Source organism: Eleutherodactylus coqui, chromosome 4 (genome assembly GCF_035609145.1).
Source record: "Eleutherodactylus coqui strain aEleCoq1 chromosome 4, aEleCoq1.hap1, whole genome shotgun sequence".
Taxonomy (NCBI): Eukaryota; Metazoa; Chordata; class Amphibia; order Anura; family Eleutherodactylidae; genus Eleutherodactylus; species Eleutherodactylus coqui.
The window spans coordinates 152,567,492-152,583,040 of NC_089840.1; the positions used below are offsets into that span (position 1 = coordinate 152,567,492).

A 15,549-nucleotide genomic window follows, 5' to 3' on the forward strand; every position below is an offset into this window, starting at 1 on the left:
TGCTGTGCTTTTGCACAGGAACAAGCATCGTCCGTGAAGGGAGGTGGAGCGGCTGGGGATTGTTCCAGCCCACCCGCCTCCATTTACAGTAAGCAGGCAGCTGTTGATAGATGACTGACTGCCTGTTTACAGGGGTTGGTCAGTGTTATGCATACGAAAACTGAATGATGAACGAGACGCAAACAAATTGTTGTTCATCATTCAGTCGGGGCATGCATTTATACTGAGTGATAATGGTTCATATTTCCGCTGGATGTAAAAATCTGAATGATTTATTGGCCCATGTAAAAGAGCCCATAATCTATGGCTTGTGCAGAGAGGGGAGGAGGCGAGCTGTGACCATTATCTGGTGTATCCTGTGTTATAAATGTATAGGTATTAACTTTTATTGTAATCCTGCTTGTGCTAATAATGAGATGACTACAGAACAGGAAGCCTATTATTAGGTCTAGTGGTCAATGTGAAAACTACAGGAGTTTTAGATTCTTTACAAATTTATAGATCAAGACATTGAAAATTTAAAAAAAAAGACCAAACTTATGGAGTGTTTCATTCAAAGCACAACCCAATACTTTCACAATATTTGTATCCAGGACTAGGACAAGAGTGAATACTGACACCCCCGACAGACAATACACTTGTACTGGGTAACCCTTCTGGAGAGGAGTACACTTCTCCACAAATTACAAACCAAAATGAGGGTTGCTTTTTGAGTGGAATTATCTCTATAAAAATTTAATTTATACAATATGGAATTTTCTGATGCACAGTTCCATTGAATAATATCCACATATGATATCTATAGAGCCGGGTCGGCGGCACAGAGGCCCAGAGGGTGAGGGGGCCCGAGCTACCAGCAGGCGCAGGCTGGTAACCAAAGTACTAATGACCACTTGTCAATTTGTATGCCCTGTCATACTCTCATACAGTATACAGCAGTGCATTTTCTGTTTTGTTCTCTTGTACCTACAGATGAGAGGTGTAGACATTCTCATAGCTGTGTATGGGTCATTTTTCTGTCTACTCTGTCTACTTGTTGATGTGACGATGAATGCTGTGCAGCTCTCTGTCTGAATCTAGTTTGCAATTTGGAATATTATTGGTGAGCGAGTCTACCTCTGAGTTGAGTCAGATGAGTATAGCCTGACTGTTGGTGATTGAGTTTAGACCCTGTGTTCAGTCTATTTTTGCCTGGATCCAGATTGGAAACTTGTGTTTAGTTGGTGTTTGAATTTAGATGCTGTGTGTATGCATGCTGTAAAGAACTCTGTTGTTCTCCATCAGATGGGTAATGTCTGACATCTTAGTCCCTATGTGGACGAGGAGGAAAGAGAGGGCTGAAGCAAAACCCGTACAGTCGTGTTTGTTGTGAACAATGATACTAACTATGTGATCACTTACTTTATTAAATAAAAGGAGACGTTTTCCACACCTTTGGTCACTGCCTGCTTGCTTTAACCTGGAGTGGTGCACCTTCTCCACTGCCAGTTTTTAGTCCTATTCTGTTGCTCTTACTCCCTAATCATCTGTATTGTGGTTGTACGACTGGACCATGTGTTATCTGTGGTGTATGTTGTGGTTATGGGCCTTTTGTCACCCTTGGCAGTGATTCCAGCCTCCAATTTCTTGGCTATGATACCACAAGGTTTGCACACCTGATTTTGGGGATATTCTGCCATTCTTCTCTGCAGATCCTCTCAAGCTCTGTCAGGTTGGATGGGGGCCATCTGTGGCCAGCCATTTACAGGTCCCTCCATAGATGTTCAATTGGGATAAAATCCAGGCTCTAGCTGAGCCACTCCAGAAATTTACAGAGTTGTCCCTAAGCCACTTCTGCGTTGTCTTGGCCGTGTGCTTAGGGTCGTTGTCTTGTTGGAAGGTGAACTTTCTGCCCAATCTGAGGTCCCTTGCACTCTGGATCAGATTTTCATTAAGAATATCTCTGTACTTTGTTCCATTCAGCTTTCCATCAACCCTGACCAGTCTCCCTGTCACAGACACTCAAAAATCCCCGCAGCATAATGCTCCACCGCCAGGCTTCACTGTAGGGATGCTATTGGGCAGATGATGAATGGTGCCTGGTTTCTGCCAAACATAATGCTTTGAAATGAAATAAAAAAGGTTGCATCTTGGTGTCATCAGACCAGATAATCTTGTTTCTCAGTCTGAGAGCCATTTAGATGCTTTTCGGTGAACTGCAGATGGGATTCTTTCTGGCCACTCTGCCATAAAGCCCAGATTGATGGGGGCTGCAATGATGCTTGACTTTCTGGAAGTTTCTCCCATCTGCACTCAGGACACTTGTGTAGTGGTCCTACAGAGTAGTCAAAGAGAGTTAATAAGTTCCTGGGATCTCACTATGAGCCTCAAGGGAACATAGGAAGTGCCTCACCTAAGACAGAAGCTATTATTCCTGAAATAGCTATCCCAACAACAGCTTACTGATTGGTACTTTAGTTGCAGCTTACTGATTGGTGCTTTAGTTGCTTAGCAACACCAGAGCCCGCATGAAAAAGGTCATTTTAAGTGTGTGTACGCTGTCAGTTGGTAGTTGGAAATTGGGAGCAGAAGAGGAAAGACAAGAGCAGGAGAGGGATATAGTGAGACAGCAACTGTGCCATCAGAAGAGATAGAGGGAGAAAGAACAGAGAGTAGTGGAGTTTCTCCTCCATCCTGAGTAAGGAAATTGAGCAAGTCAGAAAGAGAGGCCATCATAATAGTGAGTTTTACCTTTCCTTGCGCAGTTAACTAACAGTGGAATATAATTTACCCTGCATGAGCCCTTCCAGCCTGTTGCTTACAGCCTTGGAGACAGCAGAGAGAGAGAGAAAACCTTTATTGTTTCCAAATAACCTTCACCTTGAGAGAAGTAAGAAATCTGACATTGTCAATGTGGATACAAATGTAACTGTTGTTGCTGTTATCATTGCTCCCAAATCTGCAAGTGTGAACTGTCTCTATGACCTGACATTACATAGTAAACTGCATGCCTTCAGTTTACTGACATCCAATTGGACTGGTCTATTATTTCATTACCATAAGTAAGGTTTTTCTCATGTAAAGGCATTGGCATCACACACAGACATCAGCAGTCAATACACAAACTACGCAGAGACTCTTACCAACCACCTGCTGAGTAGGTCGCCATATCTGTCACAGTAACTGCCACTGTGACCAAGTGTAAACTAACACCACCCACTGGAGCTACCTCTGGCTTTCTGCACTTGAAGCTCAGCCAGAGTGACCATTAGGTACTTGGTCACCTCTCTTACCAAGGCCCTTCTTCTCCGATTACTTAGTTTGGTGGGTCGGCAAGCTCTAGGAAGACTTTTTCCATCTAAGAATTATGGAGGCGGCTGGGCTCTTGGGAACGTTCAGTGCAGCAGAATTTTTTATGGTTACCTTCTCCAGATCTGAGGCTCCACACAATCCTGTCTCTGAGCTCTGTAGTTCTTTCCTCCCCATGGCTTGATTTTGGCTCTGATATGTGTTAGTGGGAGCCTTCAAAGAGATTCCATTGTGTTTCAACGTTTGCTCGGAATTGTATTTGAGAAGTTTATATGCACACAAATCACTGACACATGACACCAGCTAGTATCATACAGCAATGAAGCATTTCTGCTTTATTAACCCATTTAGGGTCCTGTGCCTGGTCCTGCCCTGGTCCTGGGCTTTAAGCCCAGCTGTATGGAAAATTTCCGTGGCAATTAATGCTTCCTGCTTCTGTAATCAATCAGAAACAGGACGGGTTGTCAGCTGTTAGTAACAGCTGATAACCCGGAAGAAAAGGCAGGAGGGTCTTTTAACCCTTTCTGCCTTTTCCTTTCCCGAGTACACATCGCTCAATGAGCGCTGTGTACTAAAAAGTAAAAGTGGAAGTGTAATTTCCACTAAGAAAACCCGGGGGTCACATGACTGCCGGGATTCCCTGCTATAGCAGAGCTGCAGTGTCGTCTAGACCTTGACCAGCTCTGCCAGTGACTAATGTCACTACAGGCGATGATTTCCCCTGTAACTGGGGCTCCTATAGATGCCCCATTTACAGTGGAAAAATGTAAAAAAAAACATGTGAATGTCCCCCAGAGGTCTTATATGACGTCATGTGGGACATAGATAGTAAACAACATAATTACATACACAAGTAAAACAAAAATACAGAATAAAACAACAATATATACATAAAAAATAAAATAACCCAAAGCCAACGCCAACCAAAACCGTTGCTATAAGCGGACTGTAATCCACAACCATACATATTATATATTAAAACGTCCGAAACAAAATGAGAAACCCGTTCCCATTCTTTATTTTAGCATAATTATACTAATTTAAAAAAGCTAGAAATGTTAAATCATTTTTTTAGCCTTTTGCCCCCCAAAAAAACAAAAAAATGGAAATAAAAGTCAATGAAAAAGATATTTTTAAAAAATAGCCCGATGCATCACAGAAAAAAACCCCGCAGCAAAAATAATTTTGATAGATAAAGGAAAAAAAATAGGGCAGCAAAACCACCACATTGGTAAAATGCCTAAAAAGTGTCTGGTCCTTAAGGGGTTAAGAGGCAGACATGTGTGTGTGTGTATATATATATATATATATATATATATATATATATATATATATATATATATATATATATATTCATTATGTAAGCAAAAGTCAGGGTGGTTACTGTCTATATAATTGGTGTGAGAGAAAGGTGGTGTCAGTTAAATGAAAGTGAAACAATGTATAGTCCATGCTTTGTTCTCCTACTCTATATAAACAACCTATGTAGCTCCTACCTGTGGTACAGGAAACAAACGCCATCTTAAGTAGATTGTCTCCTGTGAAGTATGAAACAGTAACTTTGTCATATCTACAACATATGTATTGTGAGCGGTGATATCTTCTATAGACAGGGTTATGTTTTTTTAAATTATGTCCAATCAATTGAATTTACCAAAGGTGACTCCAATCAACGTGTAGAAACATCTCAAAGATGATCAAGAGAAATGGGAGGCCTCCAGAGCTAAATTTCAAGTGTCATACCAAAGGGTGTGAATACTTATGTCAATGCAAAATATTAGAAATCTTTTTCTAAGTTTTTTTAAAAATGAAAAACTAACATACTGTTTACACTTTGCCATTATGGGGTACTGAGTGCAGAATGATAGATATTTTTTTTTAATTTGCATAAGGCCACAACATAATCTATCTATATATATAAAATCGAATGTATGTCTATCTGTGTGTGTGTCTGTCTGTCTGTTTTTACACTCCTGGGAAGATTATAGGCATAGTACAACTATGCTATGATAAATGGCGCACGTGCGAGCGTCGTCGACAGTTACGCCCCCCCCCCCACGTAGATCGTTCGATTTCCATCATTGCCACTAATTCTCTCACTTCCCGAAAGTATAGAAACATGAAATTTGGCACGAGCATTGAGTATGCCATAAATAGGAAAAGCTAATGGGTCCCAACTTGATTATTATATTCTAGCGCAAAAGAACTAACGTCCAAATTGTACGTACGGAATCTAATTTTCTCACTTTCCAATGTCATAGAAACTTGAAATTTGGCACGAGCATTGATTATGTCATAAATAGGAAAAGGTAATTGGTCCCAACTCGATTATTTAATTCTAAGCGCCAAAGAATTAGCGTCCAAATTTTACATACGGAATCTAATTTTCTCACTTCCCGATGTCATAAAAACTTGAAATTTGGCACGAGCATTGATTATGTCATAAAAAGTTCAAGGGTCCCAACTCCATTATGCAATTCTAAGCACCAAAGAATTAGCGTCCAAATTTTAGGTACGGAATCTAGTTTTCTCACTTCCCAATGTCATAGAAACTTGAAATTTCGCACGAGCATTGATTCTGTCATAAATAGTAAAAGTTAATGGGTCCCAACTCGATTATTCAATTCTAAGCGCCAAAGAATTAGCGTCCAAATTTTACGTACGGAATCTAATTCTCTCACTTTCCAATGTCATAGAAACTTGAAATTTGGCACGAGCATTGATTATGTCATAAATAGGAAAAGGTATTTGGTCCCAACTCGATTATTTAATTCTAAGCGCTAAAGAATTAGCGTCCAAATTTTACGTATGGAATCTAATTTTCTCACTTCCCAATTTCATAGAAACTTGAAATTTGGCACGAGCATTGATTATGTCATAAATAGGAAAAGTTAATGGGTCCCAACTCGATTATTCAATTCTAAGCGCCAAAGAATTAGCATCCAACTTTTTCGTACGGAATCTAATTTTCTCACTTCCCAATGTCATAGAAACTTGAAATTTGGCACCAGCATTGATTATGTCATAAATAGGAAAAGCTAATGGGTCCCAACTAGATTATTCAATTCTAAGCGCAAAAGAATTAGCGTCCAAATTTTATGTACGGAATCTAATTTTCTCACTTCCCAATGTCATAGAAACTTGAAATTTGGTACGAGCATTGATTATGTAATAAATAGGAAAAGCTAATGGGTCCCAACTCCATTTTTCATTCTAAGCGCAAAATAATTAGCGTCCAAATTTTACGTACGGAATCTAATTCTCTCCCTTCCCGATGTAATTTGGCACGAGCATTGATAATATCATAAATAGGAAAAGTTAATGAGTCCCAACACAATTATTCAATTCTAAGCGCCAAAGAATTAGCGTCCAAATTTTACGTATGGAATCTATTTCTCTTACTTCCCAATGTCATAGAAACTTGAAATTTAGCACGAGCATTGATTATGTCATAAATAGGAAAAGTTCAAGGGTCCCAACTCGATTATTCAATTCTCAGCGCCAAATTTTTTATACAGAATCTAATTTTCTCACTTCGCAATGTCATAGAAACTTGAAATTTGGCACAAGCATTGATTATGTCATAAATAGAAAAAGTTAATGGGTCACAACTTGATTATTAAATAGAGATGAGCGAGCACCAAAATGCTCGGGTGCTCGTTACTCGGGACGAAATTATCGCGATGCTCGAGGGTTCGTTCCGAGTAACGAACCCCATTGAAGTCAATGGGCGACTCGAGCATTTTTGTATATCGCCAATGCTCGCTAAGGTTTCCATTTGTGAAAATCTGGGCAATTCAAGAAAGTGATGGGAACGAAACAGCAATGGATAGGGCAGGCGAGGGGCTACATGTTGGGCTGCATCTCAAGTTCCCAGGTCCCACTGATAAGCCACAATAGCGGCAAGAGTGGGCCCCCCCTCCCAACAATTTTTACTTCTGAAAAGCCCTCATTAGCAATGCATACCTTAGCTAAGCACCACACTACCTCCAACAAAGCACAATTACTGCCTGCATGACACTCTGCTGCCACTTCTCCTGGGTTACATGTTGCCCAACCCCCCCCCCCCCCACGCACGACCCAGTGTCCATAGCGCACACCAAACTGTCCCTGCGCAGCCTTCAGCTGCCCTCATGCCACGCCACATTCATGTCTATTTATAAGTGCGTCTGCCATGAGGAGGAACCGCAGGCACAAACTGCAGAAAGTTGGCACGGCTAGGCAGCGACCCTCTTTAAAAGGGGCAGGGCGATGGCCCACAATGCTGTACAGAAGCAATGAGAAATCTAATCCTGTGCCACCTCCATCAGGAGCTGCACACGTGGGCATAGCAATGGGGAACCTATGTTCCACACACTATTCATTCTGTCAAGGTGTCTGCATGCCCCAGTCAGACCGCGGTTTTTTATAAATAGTCACAGCCAGGTACAACGCCGCAATGGGAATTCCGTGTGCACCCACAGCATGGGTGGCTTCCTGGAACCCACCGGCGGTACATAAATATATCCCATTGCATTGCCCATCACAGCTGAGGTAATGTCGTGCTTAATGCAGGTGGGCTTCGGCCCACACTGCATGCCCCAGTCAGACTGGGGTTCTTTAGAAGTGGACACATGCAGTTACAACTCCGTGTGGACCCACGGCATGGGTGGCTCCCTGGAACCCACCGGCTGTACATAAATGTACCCCTTTGCAGTGCCCAACACAGCTGATGTAACATCAGCTTTAATGCAGGTGGGCAAAAAATTAATTGGATTACACTGTAGGCGAGGGCCCCAAAAAATTGGTGTACCAACAGTACTAATGTACATCAGAAAAATTGCCCCTGCCCAACCAAGAGGGCAGGTGAAACCCATTAATCGCTTTGGTTAATGTGGCTTAATTTGTAACTAGGCCTGGAGGCAGCCCAGTTAAAATAAAAATTGGTTCAGGTGAAAGTTTCAACGCTTTAATGAGCATTGAAACGTATACAAAATTGTTTACAAAAATTATATGACTGAGCCTTGTGGGCCTAAGAAAAATTGCCCGTTCGGCGTGATTATGTCAGGTTTCAGGAGGAGGAGCAGGAGGAGGAGGATGAATATTATACACAGATTGATGAAGCAAAAAGGTCCCCGTTTTGGATGGTGATAGAGAACGATGCTTCCATCCGCGGGTGCAGCCTACGTATTGTTTAGGTATCGCTGCTGTCCGCTGGTGGAGAAGAGAAGTCTGGAGAAATCCAGGCTTTGTTCATCTTGATGAGTGTAAGCCTGTCGGCACTGTCGGTTGACAGGCGGGTACGCTTATCTGTGATGATTCCCCCAGCCGCACTAAACACCCTCTCTGACAAGACACTAGCTGCAGGACAAGCAAGCACCTCCAGGGCATACAGCGCGAGTTCAGGCAACGTGTCCAGCTTCGACACCCAGTAGTTCTAGGGGGCAGAGGCGTCAGGGAGGACGGTCGTGCGATCGGCTACGTACTCCCTCACCATCCTTTTACAGTGCTCCCGCCGACTCAGCCTTGACTGGGGAGCGGTGACACAGTCTTGCTGGGGAGCCAGAAAGCTGTCAAAGGCCTTAGAGAGTGTTCCCCTGCCTGTGCTGTACATGCTGCCTGATCTTTGCGCCTCCCCTGCTACCTGGCCCTCGGAACTGCGCCTTCGGCCACTAGCGCTGTCGGATGGGAATTTTACCATCAGTTTGTCCGCCAGGGTCCTGTGGTATAGCATCACTCTCGAACCCCTTTCCTCTTCGGGTATGAGAGTGGAAAGGTTCTCCTTATACCGTGGGTCGAGCAGTGTGTACACCCAGTAATCCGTAGTGGCCAGAATGCGTGTAAAGCGAGGGTCACGAGAAAGGCATCCTAACATGAAGTCAGCCATGTGTGCCAGGGTACCTGTACACAACACATGGCTGTCCTCACTTGGAAGATCACTTTCAGGATCCTCCTCCTCCTCCTCCTCCTCCTCCTCTGGCCATACACGCTGAAAGGATGACAGGCAAGCAGCATGTGTACCCTCAGCAGTGGGCCAAGCTGTCTCTTCCCCCTCCTCCTCATGCTCCTCATGCTCCTCCTCCTCAACGCACTGAGATATAGACAGGAGGGTGCTCTGACTATCCAGCGACCTACTGTCTTCCCCCGCCTCCGTTTCCGAGCGCAAAGCGTCTGCCTTTATGCTTTGCAGGGAACTTCCCAAGAGGCATAGCAGAGGAATGGTGACGCTAATGATTGCAGCATCGCCGCTCACCATCTGGGTAGATTCCTCAAAGTTTCCAAGGACCTGGCAGATGTCTGCCAACCAGGCCCACTCTTCAGTAAAGAATTGAGGAGGCTGACTCCCACTGCGTCGCCCATGTTGGAGTTGGTATTCCACTATAGCTCTACGCTGCTCATAGAGCCTGGCCAACATGTGGAGCGTAGAGTTCCACTGTGTGGGCACGTTGCACAGCAGTCGGTGCACTGGCAGATTAAACCGATGTTGCAGGGTCCGCAGGGTGGCAGCGTGCGTGTGTGATTTGCGGAAATGTGCGCAGAGCTGGCGCACCTTTCCGAGCAGGTATGACAAGTGGGGGTAGCTTTTCAGAAAGCGCTGAACCACCAAATTAAACACATGGGCCAGGCATGGCACGTGCGTGAGGCTGCCAAGCTGCAGAGCCGCCACCAGGTTACGGCCGTTGTCACACACGACCATGCCCGGTTGGAGGCTCAGCGGCGCAAGCCAGCGGTCGGTCTGCTCTGTCAGACCCTGCAGCAGTTCGTGGGCCATGTGCCTCTTATATCCTAAGCTGAGTAGTTTCAGCACCGTCTGCTGACGCTTGCCCACCGCTGTGCTGCCACGCCGCGCGACACCGACTGCTGGCGACGTGCTGCTGCTGCTGACACATCTTGATTTTGAGACAGAGGTTGCGGAGGAGGAGGAGGAGGGTGGTTTAGTGGAGGAAGCATACACCCCCGCAGATACCACCACCGAGCTGGGGCACGCAATTCGGGGGGTGGGTAGGACGTGAGCGGTCCCAGGCTCTGACTCTGTCCCAGCCTCCACTAAATTCACCCAATGTGCCATCAGGGAGATATAGTGGCCCTGCCCGCCTGTGCTTGTCCACGTGTCCGTTGTTAAGTGGACCTTGGCAGTAACCGTGTTGGTGAGGGCGCGTACAATGTTGCGGGAGACGTGGTCGTGCAGGCCTGGGACGGCACATCGGGAAAAGTAGTGGCGACTGGGAACCGAGTAGCGCGGGGCCGCCGCCGCCATCATGCTTTTGAAAGCCTCCGTTTCCTCAAGCCTATACGGCAGCATCTCTAGGCTGATCAATTTTGCAATGTGCACGTTTAACGCTTGAGCGTGCGTGTGCGTGGCGTCGTACTTGCGCTTGCGCTTAAACTGTGGCGCTAGCGACGTCTGGACGCTACGCTGAGAGACATTGCTGGATGGGGCCGAGGACAGCGGAGGTGAGGGTGTGGGTGCAGGCCAGGAGACGGTACTGCCTGTGTCCTCAGAGGGGGGTTGGATCTCAGTGGCAGGTTGGGGCACAGGGGGAGAGGCAGTGGTGCAAACCGGAGGCGGTGAACGGGCATCGTCCCACCTTGTGGGGTGCTTGGCCATCATATGCCTGCGCATGCTGTTGGTGGTGCCTCCCCAGCTGATCTTGGCGCGACAAAGGTTGCACACCACTGTTCGTCGGTCGTCAGGCGTCTCTGTGAAAAACTGCCACACCGTAGAGCACCTTGACCTGTGCAGGGTGGCATCGCGCGAGGGGGCGCTTTGGGAACCAGTTGGTGGATTATTCGGTCTGGCCCTGCCTCTACCCCTGGTCACCGCACTGGCTCGGCCTGTGTCCACACCCTGACTTGGGCCTCCGCGTCCTCGCCCGCGTCCACGTCCTATAGGCCTACCCCTACCCCTCAGCATGGTGTATTACCAGGGATTTTATTTCCCAGCCAGGAAATAAATTGGCCCAAGCCTGCAGGCCAAATATAATTTTTTCCCTTTTTTTTTAAAGGAAAGGCCCACTGTCTATATTCAATCAATAATAAATGTGTTGTGGCCCTGCAGTGTGTCACAGAACTGCAGTCTTGCACTGTTATTAACTGCAGCAGAGCAGTGATTTCCCAGCCAGGAAATAAATTGGCGCAAGCCTGCAGGCCAAATAGAATTTTTGCCCTTTTTTTTAAAGCAAAGGCCCACTGACTATATTCAATCAATTAATAAATGTGTTGTGTGGCCCTGCTGTGTGTCACAGAACTGCAGTGCTATTAACTGCAGCAGAGCGGTGATTTCCCAGCCAGGAAATAAATTGGCGCAAGCCTGCTGTTAAACTTAGCTGGCTGCGTATGATTTTTGTTTAAGTTCTCCACCCAGCACACACGTACCCAGAACGCTGAGGACTGTCAGAGGCAGGCCAAATAGAATAGTTGCCCTTTTTTTTTAAAGGAAAGGCCCACTGCGTATATTCAATCAATAATAAGTGTGTTGTGGCCCTGCAGTGTGTCACAGAACTGCAGTGTTGCACAGTTATTAACTACAGCAGAGCGGTGATTTCCCAGCCAGGAAATAAATTGGCGCAAGCCTGCTGTTAAACTTAGCTGGCTGCGTATGATTTTTTTTACGTTCTCCACCCAGCACACACGTACCCAGAACGCTGAGGACTGTCAGAGGCAGGACAAATAGAATAGTTGCCCTTTTTTTTTAAAGGAAAGGCCCACTGACTATATTCAATCAATAATAAATGTGTTGTGTGGCCCTGCTGTGTGTCACAGAACTGCAGTGTTATTAACTGCAGCAGAGCGGTGATTTCCCAGCCAGGAAATAAATTGGCGCAAGCCTGCTGTTAAACTTAGCTGGCTGCGTATGATTTTTTTAACGTCCTCCACCAAGCACACACGTACCCAGAACGCTGAGGACTGTCAGAGGCAGGCCAAATAGAATTTTTGCCCTTTTTTTTTTAAAGCAAAGGCCCACTGATTATATTCAATCAATTAATAAATGTGTTGTGTGGCCCTGCTGTGTGTCACAGAACTGCAGTGCTATTAACTGCAGCAGAGCGGTGATTTCCCAGCCAGGAAATAAATTGGCGCAAGCCTGCAGGCCATATAGAATTTTTGCCCTTTTTTTTTAAAGGAAAGGCCCACTGCGTATATTCAATCAATAAAATATGTCTTCTGGCCCTGCCTACACAATTCAGTCCCTGGAGTATTACTGCAGGACGCAATGCTCTGCACGGCCGATTTGGAAAAAAAATAAAAATGTGCAACACTGCTAACAGCAGCCTCCACACTACTGCACACTGTTAGATGTGGCCCTAAGAAGGACCGTTGGGGTTCTTGAAGCCTACACTAACTCCTAACACTCTCCCTGCCTAACCACCACTTCAGTCCCTGGAGTATTACTGCAGGGCGCAATGCTCTGCACGGCCGATTTGGAAAAAAAAAAAATGTGCAACACTGCTAACAGCAGCCTCCACACTACTGCACACTGTTAGATGTGGCCCTAAGAAGGACCGTTGGGGTTCTTGAAGCCTACACTAACTCCTAACGCTCTCCCTACAGCAGCTCCAACACTATAGCACTGTCCCTGAGCTATCTCACAAGGCATCTGAGGCGAGCCGCGGGAGGGGCCGACTTTTATACTCGGGTGACATCTGATCTCCCCAGCCACTCACAGCAGGGGGGTGGTATAGGGCTGCAACATCACAGGGGGAAGTTGTAATGCCTTCCCTGTCTTTCAATTGGCCAGAAAAGCGTGCTAACGTCTCAGAGTTGAAAGTGAAAGTAACCCGAACATCGCGTGGTACTCGTTACGAGTAACGAGCATCCCGAACACGCTAATATTCGCCCGAGCATCAAGCTCGGACGAGTACGTTCGCTCATCTCTAGTTACGAGTAACGAGCATCCCGAACACGCTAATACTCGAACGAGTATCAAGCTCGGACGAGTACGTTCGCTCATCTCTAATTAGCGTCCAAATTTTACGTACAGAATCTAATTTTCTCACTTCCCAATATAATTTGGCACGAGCATTGATTTTGTCATAAATAGGAAAAATTAATAGGTCCCAACTTGATAATTCAATTCTAAGCGCAAAAAAATTTGCGTCCAAATTTTACGTACGGAATCTAATTCTCTCACTTTCCAATGTCATAGGGACTTGAAATTTGGCACGAGCATTGATTATGTCATAAATAGGAAAAGCTAATGGGTCCCAACTCGATTATTTAATTCTAGAGGCTTACTAAATTGGACTTTCAAAAATTCTAAAATATAACTTTTATTTTTTCAATTTTAAAAAGAGTCTAGAAGGACAAACAAATATAAATAGAATGAAAGATAACGAATAATTCTGTTAGAACCACTAGAGTGCAAAGATTTAGACTGATTTGGCAGAGCTCCAATAATGGATGCTCATCCAATTTGTTTCGGTCTAGAACATAACGAATACCTCAATTGAAAGAGGTAGTTACAGTGATAATAGCACAGGTGTCACCCCTGTAACTGGGTGACTACTACAAAAAGACCTGAGCGATGGATTTTAGCCCTACGCGTTTCCCCCACGTATGGGTTCTTCAGGGGCGACAAATAGTTTAGATAGTTCCAGTCATGATAGACCGAATAGTGGCTTAGAAGATTGATAAAAAAAATATATGTATGTATCAACTGATAGATCCTACAACAGATCACAATCAGATGCAGCTGAATGCTGAAAGGAGTCAAATCAATCTCCCTCTCAATCAGATAGGACTGATATAGTCAAAGATAAAGTCCCTGATGTTAATCACGCCGTGTTGTCATAATATTTGTGAACCAGACCCTCCCCTCCGCTATGATATCCAGAGTAGGTTAAGTGCTGGCTGGTCACAAAATAAAAGCCTGGCCTAGTCTAGACAAAACCCAGTTTGATTACAGGATAAATTCTAGTGCAGCTAGATAACTATCGGCGCAAGCTAGATCAAAGATGAAAACAAAGTAAATGAAAAAAAAACCGGCGGCATGTCAGCCCTGGTGGTGGACTGACAGCATACTGTATACTGTATGCTGTCAGTCCACCACCAGGGCTGACATGCCGCCGGTTTTTTTCATTTACTTTGTTTTCATCTTTGATCTAGCTTGCGCCGATAGTTATCTAGCTGCACTAGAATTTATCCTGTAATCAAACTGGGTTTTGTCTAGACTAGGCCAGGCTTTTATTTTGTGACCAGCCAGCACTTAACCTACTCTGGATATCATAGCGGAGGGGAGGGTCTGGTTCACAAATATTATGACAACACGGCGTGATTAACATCAGGGACTTTATCTTTGACTATATCAGTCCTATCTGATTGAGAGGGAGATTGATTTGACTCCTTTCAGCATTCAGCTGCATCTGATTGTGATCTGTTGTAGGATCTATCAGTTGATACATACATATATTTTTTTTATCAATCTTCTAAGCCACTATTCGGTCTATCATGACTGGAACTATCTAAACTATTTGTCGCCCCTGAAGAACCCATACGTGGGGGAAACGCGTAGGGCTAAAATCCATCGCTCAGGTCTTTTTGTAGTAGTCACCCAGTTACAGGGGTGACACCTGTGCTATTATCACTGTAACTACCTCTTTCAATTGAGGTATTCGTTATGTTCTAGACCGAAACAAATTGGATGAGCATCCATTATTGGAGCTCTGCCAAATCAGTCTAAATCTTTGCACTCTAGTGGTTCTAACAGAATTATTCGTTATCTTTCATTCTATTTATATTTGTTTGTCCTTCTAGACTCTTTTTAAAATTGAAAAAATAAAAGTTATATTTTAGAATTTTTGAAAGTCCAATTTAGTAAGCCTCTCGAGATATATAATTTTGGACTTATACTGCCGCTGTGATACCCCGATTATTTAATTCTAAGTGCAAAAGAATTAGCAACCAAATTTTACGTACGTAATCTAATTCCATCATTTCCCAATATAATAGAAACTTGAAATTTGGCACGAGCATTGATTATGTCATAAATAGGAAAAGTTAATGGGTGCCAACTCTATTATTTAATTCTAAGCGCCAAAGAATTAGCGTCCAAATTTTATGTACCAAATCTAATTCTCTCACTTCCCGGTGTCATAGAAACTTGAAATTTGGCACAAGCACTGATTATGTCATAAATAGGAAACGTTAATGGGTCCCAACTCGATTATTCTATTCTATGCGCAAAAAAATTTGCGTCTAAATTTTACTTACGGAATCTAATTCTCTCACTTCCCAATGTAATAGAAACTTGAAATTTGGCACGAGCATTGATAATGTTATAAA

At 44.4% G+C, this 15,549-nt stretch overlaps 1 protein-coding gene across 1 annotated transcript in view; it reads left to right on the forward strand.

Annotated features, from left to right (window-relative positions):
* CACNA1S (calcium voltage-gated channel subunit alpha1 S) overlaps positions 1-15,549 on the forward strand; it is a 1,022,072-nt gene that overhangs the window by 572,802 nt on the left and 433,721 nt on the right. The window lies entirely within an intron of this gene.